Source organism: Ochlerotatus camptorhynchus, unplaced genomic scaffold (assembly GCF_037179485.1).
Source record: "Ochlerotatus camptorhynchus isolate MF236.1 unplaced genomic scaffold, CSIRO-AGI_Acam_v1.1 ptg000081l, whole genome shotgun sequence".
Classification (NCBI taxonomy): domain Eukaryota; kingdom Metazoa; phylum Arthropoda; class Insecta; order Diptera; family Culicidae; genus Ochlerotatus; species Ochlerotatus camptorhynchus.
The window spans coordinates 744,284-750,369 of record NW_027040571.1 but is presented as its reverse complement, the minus strand read 5'-3'; the positions used below and the strand labels follow the sequence as shown (position 1 = coordinate 750,369).

Sequence of the window (6,086 nt, the reverse complement as noted above, 5' to 3'; positions counted from 1 at the left end):
AAAAAAAAAAGAACAAGATCGATGCCTCACAACATAACCGACTAGATTCCGGTGATTTTTCAAGTGCTATTGGCAACCGTTCCAAGCCTGGATCTCACCATCACCCGCGAGAGCATTCAGAACGCAAGAGAGCTGTAGCTCCGTGCCGAATTTCTTCCCACCAGAGCTCGGTTTATTTGGTGGAAAGATGCTGCGAAATATGCGGTGGATGTCCGGATTCGGTGAACCCATCCCGTGCGAAGAGGTCCAACCCGCGACCAGTCGAAAATGAGATTTGCTCACGTTCGGATCGGTCCTAGCTTTGCGGCATCGTCGGTGCTTTAGCGTTGCGGCGCAAACTTGTGTGGTTGTTGTTTGGTTGTCTGGTGTCTGTGGCTCCTCAGCAGCACAGTCTTAAATTTTCCTTTCGGAGTCCTTGCGGGTGCAGTATTTGTGTGTGCGCTTTCACTTGTGCTTGGCTTACTGTCCGCCGCGAAGCAAGCGGTCCTAGGGCCTGGAGCTTTTCCACGAGGGGGAATCGTTTTTCGGGTAATGTGACCCAGCAGCCAGCGGCGGGGGAATCATCGAAGTGAAAAAGAGTAGGAATCACGCGAGCGAAATATGATAAGAAGTACATAATCTAATTTTTGGATGAATAAATGAAATGCGTATACAGTGTGCAGGAATCCTTGAAGTGAGCCTCGATGAAAGAGAGCAAATAGGAGATGAAGTAAATAAATATTTATGATAAAAGAATAACGTAGTCCGGAGTGCTGCTCTTGGAGTCGGGGAAAGTGGAAAAAGTTTGTGTAAGATGTTTGCGAGCAGCTTGATGCAGACAAAGTGACAGTGGAAGGCAGTCCGTTTAAGGATATGGATCATGTGGAATGGGAATGGAAGTTGGAATTCAATTTTCCCGCCCACTTCGGCTGTGGATGGCGGCAATGGTGGTCTCGTTTCCCACTCGGTTCGCCAGCCTGGGTGATCTGCGATATTGGATTTTAATATCTGCCGCCGTCGAAGTGCTGTCAAAGGATAACCCTAGAGATGCAGACAGCGTACTATTCGGAACGGCTGGAGAGCAAAAAAACATTCGTTGTGAAAGCAGGATGAATCCAAAGTGTGCCCGGTTTATGCTGTCGTTGTCGTCGTCGGCGTCGGCGGCACGGCCCGGTTTGGCGAAGAAAAGCGAAGCACAGTGTTATGCAATCATGCTCTGTGTTTTTTCGCTCCTATTTCTGTGCGCTTTTTTTATATCCATATTCATCGTTTCAGCTAGTGCAAGTTGGGTGGGTTTGGACGTCTGTAGGACTCACGGGCAGGAAGGCTACTTGAATGATTATGAAAATGTATTCCGATTGGGATGGATTGGAGCGAAAAAGCAGACGCCAAAAGGGTTACGGGTATGGCTTGTTTTATGTGCTTTGAGGCTGAGGCTTTGATCGACGTTCCATTTACTTAATTTGAAATCGGTGTGGGTTGGACATGCTAGTGGACTTGTTCCAGCGTCTACAATATAGTGGTTTGTAAGGTATTTTATTAAATTGTTTTCTTTTTACTTTTAGATATGCAAGCTAACTTAGGTATTATTTTAATGTTTTGAATCTCAAATGCACTCTGAATTAAAATATAACAGGATTTCCTAAAAGGAAACATTAATTTTTACACTGAAGACCATTGGAGCTACTCTGCAAGTCATGTGATATTAGAGGCACTAAAGTGGTTGGATGAGCAGGCTTTTCTAAAACTATGTAGGGTCTTTGCTGGAGTCTTACGAGCTTTTGCGTTGTTACTTTGGGGCTTTAATTTATTTCAAAGTATTAAACATAAACAAACTTATATCTAAAATAATAATAATAATTTCCAAATGTTGGCTATTGAATATTGAATATCCCTGCAGGCAATAAGGGCTCTGAAAGAGCCGACTTAACCACTCTTGGAGCCCTTGGTCGATTTTTCGATTATTATTTTTTTTCTATCCTGCTTTTATGTAAATTTTAAATGAATCAACTCAATTTGTTTACAATTTATTTTTCACTCATTTTAATCTATCGCGAATAGTAGGAGGTCATTATTTCCACATTTGGGAAAACCAATTTCCCAAATAGCAATTTTGTTTTCAGCACAGCCTTTTTGCCCATGTTTTGGACATATTGAATGCTTTATAACCTTGATACAACTTGCAATACTATACTAATTTTACACGTGACGAAATCCATCTTTGACATAAAAGATGAGACGTAAACAAACATTTCCTGTAATATTAGGTGCTCCAAGACTGAAAGTTTCGTTGCTCGACGAAAATTACGTTTGGTTGAGCATATAGCATCTGTTATGACTCGATTAATTTGTTGCGATCAATGGAAGGAGTAGGCTGTGCGTGTGATCGAACCTGACGTTTGTTTTTTGCGTGGAGTTTTTTTTTATCTATAATCGGTTGCTGATCTGGCCAAAACCAGGTCCAGGAGACAATTTATAGTTCCTCAGTCCCTATTATTTGCCGCTGAGAAGCTGTTCCGAAGACAAGTAGAACCTCTACGAAGCGTCCCATCATTCGTCCCATCATTAGCTTCATCATTCGTTGAGTCGCAGCGTTGAACCTGACTATTGGCCACGAGAAGGCTTGCCAATGCACATCAAAAATCGACTACATACATCCGAATATTTGTTTATCTCAAATCGATGGAAGACATTCCGCGCAACTACCATAAACCGGACTAGTTCATATTAAACTTCGTCAAGCTTCGTCTACAATTTGGACTTATACATCAATATATGTCATGTAGCCTTCAATTGCCTAAACTTGGTGAGTTCGTTCCATTTTGTAATTTTTTATCTTTTCAAACCCAGTTAAAAAGTAGTCATACGTTAAAAATAGACGTCACATTTAGGTTGACATTTCATTGTGAAAATTAGTGAGGGGCATTCGAATGGAATATTAAATGTTAATATAAATAAATTTGATTTTTTTTTCATTTCACGCTGAAATCAGGACTTTAATGCGTTTCTAAACTCGCGAAATTGAATGCTGCGAAAATAACAATAACAAACTTTACACTGCTTCAATTTAATGCACATTAAATTTTGTAACGTCGATCAAACAATTCCTCGAAGTTCCCCTCAGTGTTTTTTGACGTTTGACAAGCCAGCCAAGTTAGCGAGTGGAATTCACTAACATGACTGCGCTTTTAGCCAAGTTATCGAACAAGTACTGTATAAAATCTACCACTGAACCCTAGTCGAGACAACTTTAAACTAGGGAATCAGGATTTTCCAGTAATGAAAGGATTACATTTTAGTGCTTGTTACTTTTTATAACTTGATAATAGTGACAAGAATCGGGTAGTGACCACCGCTGTTATGCATTTCTATATTATATATTTCAAATCAAAAATATTGATTATGTTCGTAGAGTTTACATAATCCTTTTCCCTTTGTCCTTCTCCTTTTCCTTTCCGTCTTCTCTTTTCAGAAAGCGAGTAATGGCGCTATAGCCATTAGCCTTAAAAGGCTAGGACAAGAGTTAGTGCTCATGTCCCAACCGTCAGAAGAAAATGGAGCATCACTTAACCTTTCTAGCTTTGATGCTTCCAACAACCAACCAATCATCTAATTACCAAAATCGGAACGTACGGTACGAGATGTCCACGTTTCATCCATTTATTGGATTCTGAAGCATCGTGCCCGATGTTTTCTCTATCATCTTGCCCCTTAAATGCTGCACATTAGGCCTGGCCGTTTTGATATATGTGACGCATCTTCGATGTGAAACATATATCAGATAGAAAAGACAAATTATGAAGGTATATCCATTATTTTCCAGGATGCTTTCAAGAACTGGCTGTGTTGTTGTTAGATTAGATTAGATTAGATATAGCATCTGCTATGACTCAAATTTTTGTCAAAATTGATGCTCGAATATGTCACTCTCAGAGCACTTAAATTTACATGAATTTTTCCAAGTGTGTATGTTAATAATTAGTTCATACAACTCATCTTCTTCTGATTTACATTTCTACTTTACTAAAAAAAAAACAAACTAGATGACTTTCTAGTCGTAGTGCATTGGAAAACACACACATTTTCCATTCGCCGAACGTGAACATTACAGAATACAGCCCGTGAGTATTTCGTGTTGCAAAATGCTCCTGGTCACTTAATCTTATCCCAATCCCAAAGTATCGCAATCCTAGTATTTGATATCTTCTCAACATGAAATGTGCAAATTTTCACAATAAACCTAATAAAAATTTAAAATCAAATGCATTCTAGGCGGTGGGAACAAGAGCTAAACAGAAAACTAAAACAGATGGTACTTTGTAGAACAAGCAACTTTGTCGAAGACCGTAGAGCTGTAGAAAATTTCCTCACGGTTCTAGAGATTTTGGTCATGGTACCGGTCTAACTATCCTGATGTTCTTCTATAATCTGACAGTACATGTGGGATTTTTTTTCTTTTCATGTCATCAACTTGTGTGATTTATTGCTTCAAGCAAATACAAAACTAACCATCGGTTAATTTCTTGAAACATCTTATTGCGACGGATATGATTCATGCCTTTGAGTCGAGGGCCTCCTCGAAATGGCTTGAAGCCAATATCGTCTTCTTCTTCTATGCATTTCAAGCTTATTGCTCATCGCTTATTTCTTATCGCTTATTAGCTTATTGCGTGCTCTCAACTTGGTGTTCTAGATGCACTTCCACAGTTATTAATTGAGAGCTTTTGACGCCTGTACCATTTTTGCATTAGTATAATAATGTGGCAAGTACAATCATATAATCTATGCTCAGGGAAGTCAAGCCATTTTAAATGTTCTGGTAAACGAGATTAAAGTTCATGCGTTGAATATCGTGAACCTGTTCTCGAAAACGGGAACATGGTTCATGAACAGTAAAACGTCAACATTATATAATGTTTTGATTGGATTGTACAGCATGGAAATTGAAGGAGACTGAAAGCGACGGAAGACTTGGGTGGAACAACCGAACAATGCAGGTTCCACCCAAGCATGGGAAAATTCATTCACGCGCGCGAGCACTACAGAATTAAAATAGGCATCCTCACCTACAAACAGATTGCCGAACGAGTGTAAAATCTTCCAACCTAGTGACTCTGCAGGTCGACTCAGAACTGACAGCAGTAGAAGGAAAGAAGGATAAACTGAAAGACAACCGAGCAATTATCTCTACACGGTAACCGCAAAATATCCAATAGGATGCTGCACGCTGACGTCACGAATGAACGCGATGAACCCGCATTCATCAGTTTGACATTCAGTGGTGGTTTGTTTACCTATGCTTTTTAGGCAATTCAAGTGGATTTAAGGTTTTAAATATAAAGAACTAAAACATATGATATCCGACTATGTTCCTTTGAAAAATATTACACTCCAAAAAATCTAAAAAAAAACATCCATGTAAACAAACCACTGCCAAATGTCAAAAAATGTGAGGTTAAACCGACGGTGCAACTCTTTATAATGACTACAAAGTAAGCATTTTCGAGGGAGACTGGGACTACCCATTAAATGAGTAAACATATTACCCATTTATGAGTATTTGTTACTCAAAAATGAGTACTTACTACTATTTTTTTAGTTGTAATTACTCATAAATAGGAAAAATTTTACTCATTTCATGGGTAGTCCCAGTTTCCCTCGAAAATGCTTACTTTGTAGTCATTATTGGGTATTTTGCGGTTACCGTGTACTGAAGCAGCACCAGATTGAATCAGTGTTGCCATTTTTTTTCAAGTTTCAATCTGTGTTTTCATAGCAAAAAATCTTTTGAATCTGTATCTGGCAGACAAAAATCTGTAAAAAAATCTGTACGATTTCATCTTAGCTTAGAATCTCGAAAAATTACTAAATTTTACTTTCTAAATAATAACTTTATTTAGAAAATCTCGAAATCCTATAATCTTGATTTTTTTAAAGAGATGTATATATTTACAAGACCGAAATTATTTTTAAAAAAAATACGCTTAATAGTGAGCGACAAATCAGCTTCCAATTGAAAATGGAGTAACATTCACATTTCCAAAGAATTGTATTATTTTTATGTCTGAGATTACGAAAATCTTTATCAGGCCAAGACCTAATATGAC

The 6,086-nt window shown here is 38.5% G+C and overlaps 1 protein-coding gene across 1 annotated transcript in view; it reads left to right on the top strand.

Moving 5' to 3' along the window:
* The first annotated feature begins 305 nt into the window (after positions 1 to 305).
* The window catches only part of LOC135698022 (ras-like protein family member 10B), a 131,978-nt gene continuing 126,197 nt past the window's right edge, over positions 306 to 6,086 (top strand). The window contains exon 1 of the mRNA XM_065217894.1: positions 306 to 528. The gene's annotated coding sequence lies outside the window, so the exon portion shown is untranslated. The remainder of the gene's footprint in view (positions 529 to 6,086) is intronic.